At 37.2% G+C, this 21202-nt stretch overlaps 1 protein-coding gene across 1 annotated transcript in view; it reads left to right on the top strand.

Annotated features, from left to right (window-relative positions):
* Positions 1-21202, top strand: part of LARP6 (La ribonucleoprotein 6, translational regulator) — a 97028-nt gene that overhangs the window by 62841 nt on the left and 12985 nt on the right. The gene's annotated exons all lie outside the window — the stretch shown is intronic.

Consider the following 21202-nt stretch of genomic DNA (forward strand, 5'->3'; position numbering starts at 1 on the left):
TCAGGTGTGTGCTGTGAGTTTATACTGGGACAGTTAAATCCTACTGTGGTAAAACCCTGTAGTTTTGTATGGAGGCCATTGGCATTAGAAAACAATGTAGAGGACTGTACTAAAAAATAAAAATCTGTGATACATATGAAAGAGCATCTATAGACTTGTAGAAGTATTTTTTGTCTACAAATAAGTTACTTGACAGCTGTTTTTAAATTGATACTAATACTGTGCATCTTAATTCTCACTGTCTTGTAAGGATAACTGCCTCAGTTTTAATGCTGGAGAGTAACACGTCTCTTTGTATTATACGTGTGACAAGAAATCAGTGATTGGTTCAGCACAGCAGCATGTGTGTTTAACAAAAACAACACAGAATATTAGATGAAATAAAGAAACTCCAAGTTGACTAAAAAAGCAACTTTCTAATTTAGTCCTATTATCAATTTTTCTTTTTATATCTGTAGTGTTAAAGGGACACTAAACCCATTTTTTTTTTCTTTCTTTCATGATTCAAATAGAGCATGCAATTTCAAGCAACTTTCTAATTTACTCCAATTATCAATTCTTCTTCTTTCTCTTGCTATCTTTATTAAGAAAAAAAGGAATTTGATGCATAGGAGCAGGCCCATTTTTGGTTGAGAACCTGGGTTTTGCTTGCTTATTGGTGGGTAAATGTAAGCCTCCAATATGAAAGCGCTATCCATGGTGCTGAACCTAAAATGGGCTGGCTGCTAAGATTTACATTCCTGCTTTTAAAATAAAGATAGCAAGAGAACGAAGAAAATTTGATAAGAGTAAATTAGAAAGTTGATTACAATTTCATGCTCTATCTGAATCACGAAAGAAGAAATTTGGGTTCAGTGTCCCTTTAAATATTTTTTTGTGATGGGCATATTGGGCTTTTTTTTCTTTCCTTTTTTGTTACAGATGCAAAGTATTATTTTTTTTATATATCAGCAATTAGTGCATTAAACTTTTAAAACTCATTTTGTTAGAGAATTGCATTATTATTATTATTATTATTATTATTATTATTATTATTTTTTTTTTAACACTTGTCTCCAGTTCCTATTGAGCATGTGCAAGAATTCAAAGAATATACATATATGCATTTGTGATTGGCTGATGGCTGTCACATGATAACAGTAGAAGTGGAAATAGACATAACTTTCACCTTTATCTGATACAAATCTGCTACTCATTTGAAGTTCAGACTAAGTGCTATTGCATTGTCTTTTTATCATGTATTTGTTGATTATGCAAATCCACTTTATTTACTGGTCCCTTACATAAACATTTCTGTTGTGTTCTAGAATTGCAAAAAAAAAAAAAAAAGTCTAACATATGTTTAAAACCAATGAAACTGAAACTATTTTTCCATAGCTTAACTCTACCTGCCATTTGCCTTTTTTGGAGGAGCCAATCTGGGCTTTAGTCTGCAGGCACCAAGGCTAGTCACGGACATAAAGTGAATTGTTTTGCAGTTGTTGAAGGGACAGTAAAGTCCCAAAAAAACTTTCATGATTTAAATAGGGAATGTAATTTTAAACAACTTTCCAATTTACTTTTATTACCAATTTTGCTTTGTTCTTTTGGTATTCTTAGTTGAAAGCTAATTCTAGGAGGTTCATATGCTAATTTCTTAGACATTGAAGACTGCCTTTAATCTGAATGCATTTTGACCACTAGAGGGCATTAGTTCATGTGTTTTGTATAGATAACATTGAGCTCGTGCACGTGAAGTTACCCTGGAGTGAGCACTGATTGGTTAAAATGCAATTCTGTCAAAAGAACTAAAATAAGGTGGCAGTTTGCAAAGGCTTTAGATACAAGGTAATCACAGAGGTAAAAAGCGTATTTCTAGAACAGTGTTGGTTATGCAGAACAAGGGAATGGGTAATAAAGGGATTATCTATCTTTTTAAACAACAAATTCTGGTGTTGGCCGTCCCTTTAACAGCTAAAGTCAATTAGGGACAGGCATGTAGCAGAATTAGCCTTCATACATCGGCACGGCGCATTTCAAGTAAAATAAACTATGGCCATAGATTACAAAGTTGTTTCATTACACACGTCTGCTGTACCACCTCCAATAATACTTTCAAAATAAGCTACATTTCAGTATTTATCCTATAGATTGTTTGTCAGATTTGTGATATGGCAGACTTTTTTTTTTTTTTTTTTCTTTTTTTTTCTGGCTCATGATATTGTAAAATTCACAATGAGTTTGAAGCAACTGCTCAATAACTGTCTGGCAGGGGGTTAGATACAGGGCCGAGATCAGGAATAGGTGGCAGGTAAATGTTACATGACCTTGTAAAACTTACATCACACAATGTCACTGTTTCTTGTTGGCCTCTGCTGACCTTTGTGGCTGCAGGATTATTCATGTATTAGTTATCTATTTTATGCCTTTGTGAAACTACTCAGCTGTGCTCTAGAAATAACCATCTGTCTTATGCTACCAGATTTGTTTTGTTGCTTAGAATAGTGAGTGATGCTTTTATTACAGTGCAACACACTCACAGATAGTTTAGGAGGCCTTTGTTTCCTTAGTACAGTTACTAATTAATATTAACCATTGTGTAACCCAGTTGTATATTTTGATTCTATTGCTGTCAAAGTGGACCCAGTGCATTAAAGGGACATAAACCCAATTTCTCTTCCCCCCCCCCATGAATTAGTGCATACAATTTTTTTAAACAACATTCCAATTTACTTATATTATCAAATTTTCTTTGTTTTTTTGTTGTTCTTTGTTGAAAAGCAGTAAAGTAAGCTCATGAGTGTGTACGTGTCTGCAGCAGTTTTGCAACAATGTTATACATTAGCAAGAGCACTAGATGGCAGCACTGTTTCCTGTCATGTAGTACCTCAGGCATGTGCACGCTACCTACCTAGGTATCTCTTCAACAAAGAATAACCTGAGAACAAAGCAAATTTGATAAAGAATAAAAAATTTAAAAAGTTTCTAATTTACTTCTATTATCAAAATAATGAAAATACATTTTTGCGTTTCATGTCCCTTTTAACCCGTTAACGACCAAGGACGTGCCTGGCACCACCACCTGGGGTTTCAAGCGCTGGAAGCCATCATGATTGCTTCCAGCCGCTTTCAGGTTATAGCAGTGATGCCTCGATATGTAGGCATCCTGCAATAACTACGTGTTTTTTTTTTTTTTTTTGTTTTTTTTTTAAGCATCCGATGCAAAGAGAGAGCCACAGTGATGGTGCCGATCATTGGTGGGTGGGCGGCCCATCGCTGGAGCAGTACCTTCTGATGTGGAGCCAGTTCTGGGATGGCGTCAGGAGCGTGCGCTACTTAGTCTATTTAATGCATAAGAGAGGGGGGGTAAGGGATCTGGAAGGGTGGAGGGTATTGAGGGGGGCAGCTACACTACATACATTATATATATATATATATATATATATATATATATATATATATATATATATATATATATATATATATATATATATATATATATATATATATATATATATATATATATATATATCAAATTAATTAGAAAAGAGCTCTAACATATCAAAAGAGCTAAAGCGGATACCTGGCCGCACCAACACACCCCTACAGTATACTAAGGAATGACATCCTAAACAGGTATGCTGAACATATGCTTTTAATAAAAACAAAGCCAAAAAAGATACATGCTGAGAAAAATGGCAACAACAAGATACAGCACACAAACATATACCAAGCGTAGTGCACTACTGTCAACTGTGAGCTAGCATTTGCATAGTATTGTTAACTCATGAGAAAGTCCGTTCTTGATGCCGGGCACTTAAGTGTTAAAAACACGCTCCGGTTTAAAGATTTAGACTGATTACCGTCCTTGATATCTCATTATGTGTATTTGTTCCGGTACCGGATTAAGGATATAATGTGAGAGTCCAAAGGATGGTACTAGTACTATTGCAAACTTTATCCCATGTGCTAATGACAGCTCCAACTTTAAACTTTCAGTGTGCAAGACTTATTACTGCATGGCTTACCTCCGCTATCTTCACACACTCTACGGTATTACCTGGCAGGATCTCATCCGTGGTGTGACTTACAGCGATGTATTCCGCCTATGCAGCTCTTCACTTGCTTGGTTGTGTTGTGTTCACTTGATATCGTCAGATTCACAGCATATCCACCATGCTGGCGTTCTCCACACTGTGTCTTGTTCTACACATTACGCGTTTCGCCCCTCCCCCTTTCCGGGCTGAACTCAGGGCTTCATCAGATGTGTCTAATTAGACACCACAGCAGACTTTATAACACTTGTGCAGATACAAAGTTACACCTCCTTCATGTATGTTAAAGGGAAGTGTATAGTGCATGTACATTTCAATGGCTACAATTAGATTACACTACACATTTAATATACAACTAATCTATACAAATATGGTATTTTGCAATTCACACATTTTTGAAAACTGCTTATTATATACTGATAAAATACAGCATTAGATTTAAATATACACTGAGAACCACTTATGTGAACATTTTTTCATGCTCATTACTAAGCTGCCGTGTATTATTTCATACACATTTTCTAACAGTGTTAATAAATAAGGAATACTTATAGAAAACAGGAAAATTCGATTTTTTTTCATTCAAACCAAAGGGAGAGAGGGTATTGAGTCTGTACATCCAGCGTGACTCATGCTGGAGCAGTAATTGGTCAGTATTACCTCCTCTCCTCCTTGGTTTGATGTGTTCAATACCCAATACTCTTAGGAGAGAGAAATCAGTCATGCATTTTTTGGAAGTGTCTGGCCACTGGACTGTCTGACTCCTTATCTTTAATGCTATCTCTGTGTTCCCTCACCCTTTCTTTTAATTCACGTGTCGTTTTCCCAATGTAAAATTTGGGACACGAACAGTGTAACATATAAATGACATTTGAGGTATTGCAGACTATTCTTTCATTGATGTGGTAAGACCTATCTGAATATTCAGTGCAAAAATTTGAGGCTTTAACGATGTACTTGCAGTACACACACATCTGCCACAAGGTTCGCAACCTTTTCTAGTCTGTGCCTGTGTTAGCCAATTTTTTGGGGTGTCTCTTTGGAACTCACTACGAACCAATTTATCCTTAATACTGGGAGCTCTTTTGGCTGTAAGCAGTGGGTACTCAGAAATAAATTTAGCAACTGAACTATCATTTAATAAAATGTGCCAGTGTTTATTAAGGATATTCCGCAATTTGTTCCAATGGGAATTATATTTTGTTATTAAACGAATACTATTCTCTTCCTTAGGCTTTTCAGTTGTTCTATATAATAATTCATTTCTGGGTTTCTGCCTAGCTCTAAGCCATCCTTTCTTAACTTGATTCTTAGAGTACCCTCTCTGAAGGAACCTCTGAGCCATCTCTCCGGCCTGCCTTTCAAAATCTTGTTCAGTGGAGCAGCACCTCTTGAGCCTCAAGAACTGTCCCACTGGAATGCCATTTTTTAAGGCCTCCGGGTGGTGGCTGGAACCATACAACAGATTATTAGTTGCTGTTTCTTTTCGAAACACTTTGCTTTTTAATAATCCATCTTCAATGGTGAGTTTGAGATCCAAAAAAGTAGTTTCCTTATTACTAATCTGGTGAGTTAAGAACAAATTTCTGTTGTTATTGTTCAGAATCTCAACAAATTTATTGGCTGAAGTTTCATCCCCTTTCCACAAAACTAGGATGTCATCCACATAGCGCAGCCATAGGACGACGTGAGCCTCCACCCATATATCTAATTCCTGGAAGACATCAACTGCCTCCCAGACACCTAGATGGAGACAGGCATAGGTGGGGGCGCACGCCGAACCCATGGCTGTGCCCCTTAACTGTCTAAAAAATTTGCCATCAAACATAAATATGTTATTGGTTAACACAAATTCCAATAATTTGAGTACCAAGGTAGTGTTGTCACTGTACTCTTCTCCACGTAGTTTAAGGAAGTATTCTGCTGCTTCCAAACCTACTTTATGTGGAATAGAAGAGTACAGTGACTCCACATCAAGAGTGAGTAGAAGCATATCTGGTTCCATTTTAATTTTATCCAATTTTCTTAAAACGTCCCCCGTGTCTTGCACATAGGAGGACAGTTCAGTTAAGAAGGGACGTAGAAAAAAATCTACATATCTACTTATCCCCTCTGTTGGTCCCCCAATCCCAGACACTATGGGACGTCCTGGTGGGTGTGTGATGCTTTTGTGCACCTTGGGGATGCAGTAGAACGTAGGAACTACTGGGTGAGTCGGACTCAGAAATTCAAATTCTTTTTTAGTCAGTAACCCTGATTCTTTTGCTTGTCTCAAAATGATGAATAAATCATCACAAGGTTTGTCTAGTGACAGCCTCATATTGTTCTTTTACACCTAGCTGTCTCAGGACTTCTTTCACATAGTCAGCCTGGTTAAGGATGACAATATTCCCACCCTTATCGGATGGTTTGATCTGAATTTCTTTTTTGCTCATCAAATCTTTAAGAGCTCTTCTCTCTTTTTTGCTCAGATTGTCACTCACTATGCCTGAAACTCCTATGTCACCTACTTCTCTTTCCACACATTTAACAAAAGTGTGGACACTGGGAGATAAGGATAGTTGGGGCATAAATTTAGACGTAGGTTTAAAATTTGATTTTTTGGGGTAAATGATACCTGTATCGGTTTCCTCCTGTTCTTCTAATAAGGATACTAAGTTTGCAACTGCCTCTGCATCCTCACTCTCAACAGGGCCACAACTCTGGGATCTATTACCCCAAAGTTTTTTCAATAATATTTTCCTTGCAAAAAGGTTTAGATCTTTCACGAATTCAAATTTATCTAAGCCATTAGAGGGACAGAATGATGATCCTTTCTTTAACAATTCAATGTGTACCATATTTAAACTAACTGAGGAGAGGTTAATTACTGACATTTCCTCTTCTATATTAGTTAGTTTGTGTTTTCCCAGAATTGACTCTTTCCTCTGATTCCTGGTTGTCATGCGATACTGGGGATTGCTCCTGTATCTCCCTCCTCTGCTCCTTTGTCTCTGTCTGCTGGAATAAGCTCGACCACCTCCCCCTCTTTCGTCTGCCTCCTCTCCGGGTCCTACCCCTAAAGGGATTCTCCCCTGTAATGCAGTTCTTATATTTTGGGGGGCATTCTCTAATTCATTCTCAGAGTTGTCTGTACCTGAGTCATATGCATATCTGGTACTGTACCAGATATGCATATGACTCAGGTACAGACAACTCTGAGAATGAATTAGAGAATGCCCCCCAAAATATAAGAACTGCATTACAGGGGAGAATCCCTTTAGGGGTAGGACCCGGAGAGGAGGCAGACGAAAGAGGGGGAGGTGGTCGAGCTTATTCCAGCAGACAGAGACAAAGGAGCAGAGGAGGGAGATACAGGAGCAATCCCCAGTATCGCATGACAACCAGGAATCAGAGGAAAGAGTCAATTCTGGGAAAACACAAACTAACTAATATAGAAGAGGAAATGTCAGTAATTAACCTCTCCTCAGTTAGTTTAAATATGGTACACATTGAATTGTTAAAGAAAGGATTATCATTCTGTCCCTCTAATGGCTTAGATAAATTTGAATTCGTGAAAGATCTAAACCTTTTTGCAAGGAAAATATTATTGAAAAAACTTTGGGGTAATAGATCCCAGAGTTGTGGCCCCGTTGAGAGTGAGGATGCAGAGGCAGTTGCAAACTTAGTATCCTTATTAGAAGAACAGGAGGAAACCGATACAGGTATCATTTACCCCAAAAAATCAAATTTTAAACCTACGTCTAAATTTATGCCCCAACTATCCTTATCTCCCAGTGTCCACACTTTTGTTAAATGTGTGGAAAGAGAAGTAGGTGACATAGGAGTTTCAGGCATAGTGAGTGACAATCTGAGCAAAAAAGAGAGAAGAGCTCTTAAAGATTTGATGAGCAAAAAAGAAATTCAGATCAAACCATCCGATAAGGGTGGGAATATTGTCATCCTTAACCAGGCTGACTATGTGAAAGAAGTCCTGAGACAGCTAGGTGTAAAAGAACAATATGAGGCTGTCACTAGACAAACTTATGAAAAATCTTGTGATGATTTATTCATCATTTTGAGACAAGCAAAAGAATCAGGGTTACTGACTAAAAAAGAATTTGAATTTCTGAGTCCGACTCACCCAGTAGTTCCTACGTTCTACTGCATCCCCAAGGTGCACAAAAGCATCACACACCCACCAGGACGTCCCATAGTGTCTGGGATTGGGGGACCAACAGAGGGGATAAGTAGATATGTAGATTTTTTTCTACGTCCCTTCTTAACTGAACTGTCCTCCTATGTGCAAGACACGGGGGACGTTTTAAGAAAATTGGATAAAATTAAAATGGAACCAGATATGCTTCTACTCACTCTTGATGTGGAGTCACTGTACTCTTCTATTCCACATAAAGTAGGTTTGGAAGCAGCAGAATACTTCCTTAAACTACGTGGAGAAGAGTACAGTGACAACACTACCTTGGTACTCAAATTATTGGAATTTGTGTTAACCAATAACATATTTATGTTTGATGGCAAATTTTTTTAGACAGTTAAGGGGCACAGCCATGGGTTCGGCGTGCGCCCCCACCTATGCCTGTCTCCATCTAGGTGTCTGGGAGGCAGTTGATGTCTTCCAGGAATTAGATATATGGGTGGAGGCTCACGTCGTCCTATGGCTGCGCTATGTGGATGACATCCTAGTTTTGTGGAAAGGGGATGAAACTTCAGCCAATAAATTTGTTGAGATTCTGAACAATAATAACAGAAATTTGTTCTTAACTCACCAGATTAGTAATAAGGAAACTACTTTTTTGGATCTCAAACTCACCATTGAAGATGGATTATTAAAAAGCAAAGTGTTTCGAAAAGAAACAGCAACTAATAATCTGTTGTATGGTTCCAGCCACCACCCGGAGGCCTTAAAAAATGGCATTCCAGTGGGACAGTTCTTGAGGCTCAAGAGGTGCTGCTCCACTGAACAAGATTTTGAAAGGCAGGCCGGAGAGATGGCTCAGAGGTTCCTTCAGAGAGGGTACTCTAAGAATCAAGTTAAGAAAGGATGGCTTAGAGCTAGGCAGAAACCCAGAAATGAATTATTATATAGAACTGAAAAGCCTAAGGAAGAGAATAGTATTCGTTTAATAACAAAATATAATTCCCATTGGAACAAATTGCGGAATATCCTTAATAAACACTGGCACATTTTATTAAATGATAGTTCAGTTGCTAAATTTATTTCTGAGTACCCACTGCTTACAGCCAAAAGAGCTCCCAGTATTAAGGATAAATTGGTTCGTAGTGAGTTCCAAAGAGACACCCCAAAAAATTGGCTAACACAGGCACAGACTAGAAAAGGTTGCGAACCTTGTGGCAGATGTGTGTGTACTGCAAGTACATCGTTAAAGCCTCAAATTTTTGCACTGAATATTCAGATAGGTCTTACCACATCAATGAAAGAATAGTCTGCAATACCTCAAATGTCATTTATATGTTACACTGTTCGTGTCCCAAATTTTACATTGGGAAAACGACACGTGAATTAAAAGAAAGGGTGAGGGAACACAGAGATAGCATTAAAGATAAGGAGTCAGACAGTCCAGTGGCCAGACACTTCCAAAAAATGCATGACTGATTTCTCTCTCCTAAGAGTATTGGGTATTGAACACATCAAACCAAGGAGGAGAGGAGGTAATACTGACCAATTACTGCTCCAGCATGAGTCACGCTGGATGTACAGACTCTATACCCTCTCTCCCTTTGGTTTGAATGAAAAAATCGAATTTTCCTGTTTTCTATAAGTATTCCTTATTTATTAACACTGTTAGAAAATGTGTATGAAATAATACACGGCAGCTTAGTAATGAGCATGAAAAAATGTTCACATAAGTGGTTCTCAGTGTATATTTAAATCTAATGCTGTATTTTATCAGTATATAATAAGCAGTTTTCAAAAATGTGTGAATTGCAAAATACCATATTTGTATAGATTAGTTGTATATTAAATGTGTAGTGTAATCTAATTGTAGCCATTGAAATGTACATGCACTATACACTTCCCTTTAACATACATGAAGGAGGTGTAACTTTGTATCTGCACAAGTGTTATAAAGTCTGCTGTGGTGTCTAATTAGACACATCTGATGAAGCCCTGAGTTCAGCCCGGAAAGGGGGAGGGGCGAAACGCGTAATGTGTAGAACAAGACACAGTGTGGAGAACGCCAGCATGGTGGATATGCTGTGAATCTGACGATATCAAGTGAACACAACACAACCAAGCAAGTGAAGAGCTGCATAGGCGGAATACATCGCTGTAAGTCACACCACGGATGAGATCCTGCCAGGTAATACCGTAGAGTGTGTGAAGATAGCGGAGGTAAGCCATGCAGTAATAAGTCTTGCACACTGAAAGTTTAAAGTTGGAGCTGTCATTAGCACATGGGATAAAGTTTGCAATAGTACTAGTACCATCCTTTGGACTCTCACATTATATCCTTAATCCGGTACCGGAACAAATACACATAATGAGATATCAAGGACGGTAATCAGTCTAAATCTTTAAACCGGAGCGTGTTTTTAACACTTAAGTGCCCGGCATCAAGAACGGACTTTCTCATGAGTTAACAATACTATGCAAATGCTAGCTCACAGTTGACAGTAGTGCACTACGCTTGGTATATGTTTGTGTGCTGTATCTTGTTGTTGCCATTTTTCTCAGCATGTATCTTTTTTGGCTTTGTTTTTATTAAAAGCATATGTTCAGCATACCTGTTTAGGATGTCATTCCTTAGTATACTGTAGGGGTGTGTTGGTGCGGCCAGGTATCCGCTTTAGCTCTTTTGATATGTTAGAGCTCTTTTCTAATTAATTTGTTTATATTCATTTAGGATTGCCAGCACAATACGCTTTACCCTTTAGTTCTATCTGTGTGCACCCTATCTCTTGTATCAAAATATATATCTATATATATATATATCTCCTAATTTTTTTTATATTTTTTTTTTTTTTCTTAGCAAACTGGGTACTGACAGCTGCCAGTACCCAAGATGGTAGGTAGAGGGGGGAGGGTTAGAGAGCTGGTTGGAGGCTAAGGGGGTATCCTATACTGAAGAGTGTGCGTGTGTATGTATGTATTTTATTTAAAATGTTTTTTTTTTTTTTATTTTAGTACTGGCAGACTTGTGGGGGAGAGAAGAGATTGGTTTGAAGGGTCAGGGGGTGGGATGTGTCAGGTGGGAGGCTGATCTCTAAACTAAAATTAGCCCTACAAGCTACCTAATTAACCCATTCACTGCTGGGCATAATACAAGTGTGGTGCGCAGAGGCATTTAGCGGCCTACTCTCACCTTGTGCTATAAATAAAGAAACCTATAGGTTTACATTACCTTATTTTTAGACTTCGTATATTCCAAGTGCACAGTCACTAGCAGTGTATTGAAACGAACATTATTCAAGCTGTGACTCTATCATCTAATAATGGTATACTATTCACCTATTATTTGAAGCTCTATCTAAATACGACAATTTAGCTATTTAAATCCTAGCTTACGATGTCCTCCCACTTACAACTAATCACATCCTGTTACATTTATCAATGAAAGTCTGTATTATCTAACAACTTTTGAGAACACTCTCATAAGCTACAATTGCCAAGTGTTGTTCGTTACTGTATACACCAATCACTCTACACAATATACCTTTCTGTGCTGTTAATTTTCATCGATATTAGCCTCACTCAGAAGGTCCCCCCAATCTGGCTATTTACATACATCACTCTTGGTGAATTTGATAATTTTCTGCATAATCAGTCCTAGCAGAGAGTATCACTGCTATTCTTCTTGCCCCTGGTTGTAATTTTAAATTTTAGATCCCTGCTTTTTAATTTTAACCCAATAAAAGTTATTTTATTCCAGTGTCCATGTACCCTTTCCCAAGTGAGTTCATGTAAATCTTGTTGGTAGTGATTTAATTTACACTTTTTCTCACGACTCTTGGAGTGCTATTAGTGTATTACTTTGTGGATCTCTTTCCACTGTCTTTAAATTCATAGTGTCTATACACAGCACCTCTCCCTTATAAACCGCATGTATTATAGTGTGGATATTTAGATAGGACAAGAGTCTTGGCATTTATATAAGTAGAGCCATTGGTTTATTTACCCTAGTAGTAGGCATTTAGCGGCCTTCTAATTACCAAAAAGCAACGCCAAAGCCATATAAGTCTGCTATTTCTGAACAAAGGGGATCCCAGAGAACCATTTACAACCATTTGTGCAATAATTGCACCCGCTGTTTGTAAATAATTTTAGTGAGAACACTAAAAGTTTGTGAAAAAGTGAACGATTTTTTATTTATTTATTTGGCAGTGAAAGGGTGGCATGAAATGTACCAAAATGGGCCTAGATCAATACTTTGGGTTGTCTACTAATTGGGTTGTCTCTCTCTTGTATGTGAAGGGTTATTCAGGGATTCCTTATAGATATCAGTGTTCCAATATAACTATCGCTAATTTTGAGAGAAAAAAAAAGGTTTGGAAATTGCAAAGTACTACAGTACTTGTATTTATTGCCCTATAAATTGCAAATAACATGTTAACATTGGGTATTTCTAAACTCAGGACAAAATTTATAAACTATTTAGCATGGGTGTTTTATGGTAGTTGTAGAAGTGTAACAGATTTTGCGGGTCAAAGTTAGAAAAAGTGTGTGTATCTGTGTTTGTTTTTTTATTTTATTTTGTTTTCCATATTTTATAAAAAAAAAAAAAAGAATTATAGTAAATTATGATATGATGAAAATAATGGTATATTTTAGAAAGTCAACTTAATGGCGAAAACTGTATATAATGTGTGGGTACAGTAAATGAGTAAGAGGAAAATTACAGCTAAACACAAACACCACAGAAATGTAAAACTAGCCCTGGTCCTTAAAGGGACAGTATACACTCCTTTTCATATAACTGCATGTAATAGACACTACTATAAAGAATAAGATGCACAGATACTGATATAAAAATCCAGTATAAAATGGTTTAAAAACGTACTTAGAAGCTCTCAGTTTAGCTCTGTTGAAAATTCAGTTGGAAAGCCCACTGCAAGTGGCAAATAAGACTGTTTGTACACTGTTTGTGTAAAGGGTCTTTTCATATGCAAAATAAGGGGGAGGGGGCCCCCTTATTTTGCATATGAAAAGACCCTTTACACAAACAGGAGCAAGCTGGAGAAGGTAGCTGACAGTATTCACATAAAACTTTGGGGCTTGGTTAGGAGTCTGATAATCAGAGCAATGTTATTTAAAAATAAGCAAAACTATACATTTATTTTTAAAAAAAAACGTTATGGGCTATATAAATAGATCATCTACAAAACATTTATGCGAAGAAAAATCTAGTGTAGAATGTCCCTTTTTAAAGGGACATAAAACAAGTTGGGATAGACAAAATATAATATGTACTTTTAATTACTTTACCTGCAAATTCTATACTGCAGTGCCTCGCCATTAACCCTTTCTGAATTGTACAGCTCTAACTCCCCCTCACAATTCCTTTTATGGCTGCATCTATATCCACCATTGCTATGGTAGAATTGCCAAGACTTTAACACTCATTATCTGGAGCATGCCTAGAAGCAAATAACTGCTGTGAACTCAGCTGAAATACAATTCCTGTATTTCTGATGCTAAACACTGATGAGGGGTGGATCAGGCTTCTCCAGACAGCATAGCTTTATAAGCAATTTTGCTTATTTTTGAAAATTATTTTAAAATACTTGCCAGCAATTTTTTTTAAACTCCTTTTTTTTTTTTTAATGCAAACTATTTTTTACTTAATTAGCCCTTTTTAGGATATGCACAGATCTCAACATGTTTTATGGCACTTTAAAGGGACAGTTTACGCAAAAAAAAAATCCCCTTTAATTTGTTCCCAATGATCCACTTTACCTGCTGGAGTGTATTAAATTGTTTACAAGTATTTCCATTAGCCTTTTATTAGCATTTAAAATAGTTTATTTATCCTGTGGTATCCCCACCCATCCTGAAAGTTTTTGGCCACGAGGCCAAGATCTGTAAACACAGCCAGCAGAAGAAATTACACTACCAGTGGGTTATAGAAGAGATAAGGTAATAAAATGTTAATTTTCCATTGTTCTGATTGGTTTATGGTCAGATATAAGATAAAGAAGCAGATATGTGTACACAATGTAATAAAGTAATGAGATCTGATTATACCTACAAGCTCAACCCATTTTATTAGGTTCAGGCTTCAAAACACAAAAAATCATATACACAAATAAGCCTTAAAAAGCAAATCTCATACATTTTATACTCTGCAGCTGGTAAAAAAAGTAATTGAAAACACATTAAGGGAAAAACAATGTTATAGTATACTGCCCCTTTAAGCTCTTTCTAGCCTGCTGAGATTGACTGAATGCATTCCTGATATCATTGGCTCTAAGAGGGAACAGGGCATATGAGACCTGGTCCTCACTGCATGACAGCTTCAGGAGATAGGAAGTGATTCTCACTGGGCAAAAAGGCGTCTTAGCAAGTGAAGCTGGTCACATGGACAGCAGTGTTCAGTGGGTAATATGTCTTGATTTTATTCTAGCTGTTTTAGTGTGTGTGTGATCAGATCATGATTTGGATTAGACCCATCTCCCTGCAGTGTCACATCAGAACTTAAATCACTCCATTGACCCTGCAGACCTTCTGTCACTACAGCTCCTTTTGCAGTCACACACCCATCTAAGACCAATGACCCTGCATTCTGTTAGTCACACAACCAAATTAGACCTTAGTCAATCCCTGTTCTAATAGTCTTGACCACATGCCCATATCAGCCCTTGGATTAGAACATTGCCCTTAACAAATTGTTCACATCAGATTTCAGATCATACATGTGGCCCTACTGCCCCTTTCAGCCACATGTCCACATAAGATCTCATAGCCTTGCATACCCCTTGGCAACAAACACACATCTGATTTCAGATCAGACTCCTGGCCATTAAGATAAGACCCCATGGTCTGGAAGCCCACTAAGCCACACTTTCAAATCAGAGAATGGTCACCTTTCCACCACATACAACTCTCTTGGCCCGGAAGACCCTCTCATTCACAGCACACCTTTTAGTTAGACTCTGACTTGGCACTCCCTTGGCCACATTCCCACATCAGACCCATGACCCTGTTGCCTCCTCAGCCACATGCCATCATCCAAGAGATCAGGTCATTTTTCCCTGCATGCTCACATCAGACCTTTTGATCAAGCATCCCCTCCAAGATACCTTCATCAGACCTGCAGCAACCACTTTTAGCCATACCTTCCAGACTCTTATATAAATCTACCAACAATGACTTAACATAGAAATTATACAAATTGCTCGGGAGAAGTAAGAGCATTGTACTAATCTGATAATGTTAGGTGTTGATGTGCACGTCATTCATTTCAGAAGATATTTGATATTGGCAACTAGTGGTTGTTCCTCTACATTTTACTATCTATATCTCCTATAAGCAGTCAGTAAATCTGATTTAACTTGCATAGCCTAAAATGTATGTGTTCATATGTATATTACAACTTGATACGAACCCCTCCACAGTGGAAGTTTGAACAAGCAATTCTAGGGTGATTGTTATGCCCACAGCAGAACATGCTGTGATCTGAGATATCGCAGAAAGAATGGGGCACATGCAGAAACTTTGCAGCGCTGCTCCACATCAGGCTGTTCTCTTCAAACTGCGCTGTTCTCTGGCTGCAATGTAAGTTTTCCTTAACACAGTACAACTATAGCGAAAAGAACAGTCAAAGAGCAGCATTGCCGAGGTGGCAGCGTATTGTGGGTTGTGTGTTTTTTGTTTGTTTTTTTGCTTCTATGTCCATATGATTCTCTTGATTGGCTCACTTGCCATTTCCCGCTCTGGAGTGAAAACGTGTTGCTGCTCCTGAGTGTGGATTCAACTGTATTTAAAGAGACAGTCGAGTTAAAAATTACAATTTTGATGCCCTATCTGAATAGTGAAAGTTTAACCAATTTTTGTTTTATAAAATTTAGCTTTGTTCTTTTGGCATTCTATGTTAAAAGCTAAACCTAGATAGGTAGGCTTATAAACTGATTTCTAAGCTGTTGAAGGCCACCTCCTTATCTTAGTGCATTTGGACAGTTCAGTTATAGTTTGTGTAACATATAGATAACATTGTGCTCACTCCCGTGGAGTTATTTATGAGTCCGCAAAAACTATTGGTGTAGACAGTCCCTTTAACTATAGTTACAAAGTAGCGAAGGCGTTATAATAAAAATTCTTGAACAAAGCATTTTATTATTCACATGTCCATTAAACCCTTAACAGGTAATAGCTATAAACCCTGAAAATGTGAAATAAATCAGTTTTACTTTTGGGTCATTTAAAAATTACTTTTTTTTTAAATGGCCCTATGTGAATTTTTAGGCGAAGCTGCAGCATAACTACAGTACTGTACATTATTAAAGGACCATTAAACTTGACATTTTAACAGCACATACATTGTTTCATTATTGCAAGTGAAACAGTATCGTAATATGCAATAATTATTTATTTTGCAGCCTTCTGCTGTAAAATACTTATAAAAATTGTGCTTGTTTCACTTTCTCCCAGGGAGGCTTGGGTTAATACTGCAATTTGTGAGCTTTGTTTACACTTCTTTTTTTTTTTTTTTTTTTTTTTTTTTTTTTCCCCCCTCCCTAAGTTTCAATGGTGTCACATGCTTTTTAAAAGGTGGATTATCAGCTTTACACCCAGAAACATGATAGTTATTATTGCAAAGAATGAGTTTCCTAAGTTGAATCGGTACTAAACCTCCTTAAGGGAATACAAGAGGGCAGGATACCCAAGTCCGCACATGTGCAAACAAGAGTTTGTGCTGTAGCTGGATATTAGTTTGTAATTGGTTAGTAGTCGTTCTTTTGTTCTGGGGGAACAGGGAAATTGGTGAAAACAATAAACTAATTTTGTTCAAATAAAGCTGCAGTTTTCATTGAAAAATTATTCTTATATATGAAGGTTCATAATTTATGTAGTTTACAATTTGGGTTTAATGTCCCTTTTTAAATATGGCATGGACATAGGAGTAGAGTTCCCCAGATTTTCTGGTATATATTACATATTTTATACTGTGCATAGTTTAAGATTGCTGTGTAATGTTTTGCTCTGTGGCTTACAGTTATGCCTTGGATCAGTTAAATTTATGTCCGGTAAAATAAATTGTAAATCACTCTTCTACTTCAAATTACATTTTATTTTTATTTACTTTTTTTAATTTTTATTATTATTATTTCTTATGCTGGACTCAATGCAGAATCCATTTAAAGCTATTGTTTCTGAAATAAAAAAAAAACATAATCTCTCACAGCCCAGCCAAATGCTTTAACACACTGTCTCGGCAGCCTTATTTAGAATCCCTGTTCAAAGTCCTTTTCAGGTGAAGCTACTTATAACCTCTCTCATTGTGTAAGTCTAGCAGAGGGTGTGACGTTTTAGATTCTAGTTATAGCCGTATGCTACCAGACTAGTCCTTGTCTTGAGTATCGGTGGAATGTAGATTCTCATAGATAAAATAGGGGTTGGCTCTAAGGAAAAAATGATGTGCAACAGGTTTGTAAAATGCCACTTTTAAAAGCTGTTTCCCTTTCTGCCACCGGGTTCTCTCTAGAATTGTTTAAAGGGATAGTCAACACCAGAATTTTTGTTGTTTAAAAAGATAATCTCTTTATTACCCATTCCCCAGTTTTGCATAACAAATGGTTATAATACACATTTTACCTCTGTAATTACCTTGTATCTAATCCTCTGCAGACTGCCCCCATATTTCAGTTCATTTGACAGACTTGCACTTTAGCCAATCAGTGCTCACTCCTTGGTAAATTCACGTGCGTGAGCTCAATATTATCTATGTGAAACACATGAACTAATGCCCTCTAGTGGTCAAAAACTTGCGAAATGCTTTTAGATTAGGCGGCCTTCAAGGTCTAAGAAATTGGCATATGAACCTCCTAGGTTTAGCTTTCAACTAAAATACCAAAAGAACAAAGCAAAATTGGTGATACAAGTAAATTGGAAAGTTGTTTAAAATTGAATGACCTATTTGAATCCATTAATTTTTTTTATTTTTTTTGGACTTGACTGTCCCTTTTTAACGACATTAATTTTTTTGTTATTGGAGTTGCCTTTTGTGTATTAAATAAAAGCAACCAGTAATCTGTATGGCTTTTTGTGTGTTGGCGGTTTGATGAACATACTGAATATTCTCTTGAGCTGACCCCAGCTTTCTATATGGAGACATTGATTCACCTGTTATAAATTCTGGCTGTTTTTTAATCAAATTTAACTGAACTTGATTGACTTCCCTATACTTGACTTGTTTATGGTTCCTGTTTTGAAATGTAACACTTGTTTGCTTACAGTTTCTGAGCTCTATCCTCTCTAATAGGCCAGATTTACTGTGTTTTATCTCTTTGGCTAATCAGTGGCTGCCACTATAAATATCGCCCAAAAAAAAAGTCCTTTTTACATCTGGTCATTTACATGTACAGTATGGGCAGTAGAGCACACCGTGCTACATAATTTGAGAATAAAAATGCCATATTTTATTTATTGCACTTTTGTAATCTTTATGCTTCAATCATGATGCCCCAGGGCCTAAAGGAGAATCACTCTGGAATGTATTGTAGACATCTTTTTAAACTGTAGAGCTCATCACATAATCTACGTGGCAGACGTGTCAAAACATGTAATGTGTTAGAAAACAACCTGTCATTTATCACGAGAAGGGGATAATTAGCCTCATTAAAATTACCGTAATTAGACCACAGTGTATAACCACTTTCAATAAGGTGTGTGTGTATATCTATATCATATTGAAGAGTGTTTTCAAGGGATGGGTTTAACCGCATTACAGTAAGGTAGTTTCATTGTCTTTCTCCAGTAGTATTGGTCATCTGACTGCCCATAGGCCTCATGCAGCTCCCCACTTTCTCTAGAGCCCAATCCTTTTTTTCCAAGGCAAGAAAAAAGCCTTATTTTTACCACCTGAAGAAATGGTTATACCAGTCTAAAAACCTGATGCAGAGGTGGGTGGATGTACACAGTTTTAAGGTATTTTCATTTATTATTTCTATCATTAGATTTACTTTGTTCTCTTGGTATTCTTCTTGAAAGATGTAATACGGGGAGCTAGCTGGTAATGGGTGGCTATATCTCGTGCGCTAACTGCGCTGAACTTCTGCTTTTTGTGTGCGTTACCGCATGTATTGCAAGTTGTTGAAAGTAAAAATATTTCCCTCCTGCGCTTGCTAAATTCTGAAGTTACAATATTGTGACTTTAACGTATTCCCCTATAGACTTTAATGGAGTGCACGCAAGTGGAAATAAAGTCAACGCCCTATTTGCTCACAAAAAAAGTGCGCTAACCCAACATGAAATAATATTTCACATTTCAATGTTCTTCACATAGAATATGTTCTATTTATGCATAAATACATCTCTCTTATCTTCTATCTGCCCCCTGATCATATGACTTATTTATCTATTGACTTGCATTTTAGCCATAGTGCTGTGTTGTGCTAAATCTTAACATTCTGCTCACACCCGTGGAGTTATTTATCTTATGGTCCACATGAACTAAAAACACATGAGAAAAAAAAAAAGCATGTGATAAGAGACTGTCTGTCTGTCTGTCTGTAGTGGCTTAGAAACAGGCAGAAATTTAGAGGTTTAAATGTTATAAAGTATATTAATATAACAATGTTGGTTGTGCAAAGCTGGGGGATGGGTAGTGAAGGTGTTATCTAACCTATTAAACAATAAGAATTTTAGTGTTGCTTGACCCTTTAAATTACCCAGTCTAACATTTCTGTTCAAATAGCAACTACACCTTAAAGGGGTATTGACCAGTGCTCCTTTGGTAAACAAAAAATAATGTTAAATCAAAGTAAATTTATAAAAAAGAAAAAGATTGTGCAAATAACTTGTTTTCTTGCAAACTTAGTACTTACAAATTCTCTTTGTAGATCTGGCCCTAATGTGATAGAGCAGAGAATTTTCAAAATCCTAAGGGTTGTGTTTTTGATTTTTTTTTTTTTTTTTTTTTTTTTTTTTTGTCAGTTCTGGGCATGAGCAAATAGAATCTCCCATTATCGAGTCTATTCACTAGCCTAGAAGTTTTGACATCAGGCTCAGATTAAAAGTTCCTGAAAAGTCTGCCTCCTCCTTGTGACAAGAAGCACAAATGTAGTGTAAAAAATAAAAGGTAAAATCCATTTAAATAGATAAATACTACATATTGCAGTGATTTCTATTAAAGGACCGTATAAAATTGCAAGCCCTATCGGAATCGTGAAGTTTAATTTTGACTAAACTTTCCAATTCACTTTTATCAAATTTTTGTTTTATTCTCTTGGTATTCTTAGTTGAAAGATAAACCTAGGTAGACTCATGCTTATTTCTAAGCCCTTAAAGGCTGCCTCTTATCTCACTGCATTTGACTGTTTTCACAGCTAGAGGGTGTTGGTTCATGTGTGCCATATAGATAAGATTGTGATCATGCCTGTGGCGTTACTTATGAGAGGGCACTGACTGAATAAAATTAGTCTGTAGAGGCTTAAAAACAAAATAATCGGAGGTAAAAGTATATTAACCCCTTGAGTGCTAATGACTGCTCTGAGCAGTCAGTTTCCCACTCGGGTGCTAATGACGGCTCAGAGCCGTCATTAGCACTCTCCCACCTTGAGGGAGATCTGGGGGCTCCCACCCGCTCCTACCCCGGTGATCGGGCCTGCATAGTGACAGTCATCGCTGGGGCTTCACGTTATGCGCGGTGACATCACACGCAATAACGTGATGTCACGGCGCAACTTTATTTATACTTAACAATGTTAAGTATAGCAGCAAGGGGCATGCTGCTTAGAAGCCTGTATCTCAGGCATCTAAGCAGCTACAGACCCCCAAGACCCACCAATGTAAGTCTTTGGGGTCTGGAAAAAAAAAGTTAAAATGTTGTTCAAAAAGAAAAACCCTTAAAAAATCTTAGCACCCAGGTGGGAAAGTGCTTAGCAATCAAAGGGTTAATATAACAGTGTTGGTTATGCAAAACTAGGGAATGGGTTAAGTGTGTGATTACTGGGTAACATTCACAAAAATATATGTATACAAATAGGGGAGT

Source organism: Bombina bombina, chromosome 6 (genome assembly GCF_027579735.1).
Source record: "Bombina bombina isolate aBomBom1 chromosome 6, aBomBom1.pri, whole genome shotgun sequence".
Taxonomy (NCBI): Eukaryota; Metazoa; Chordata; class Amphibia; order Anura; family Bombinatoridae; genus Bombina; species Bombina bombina.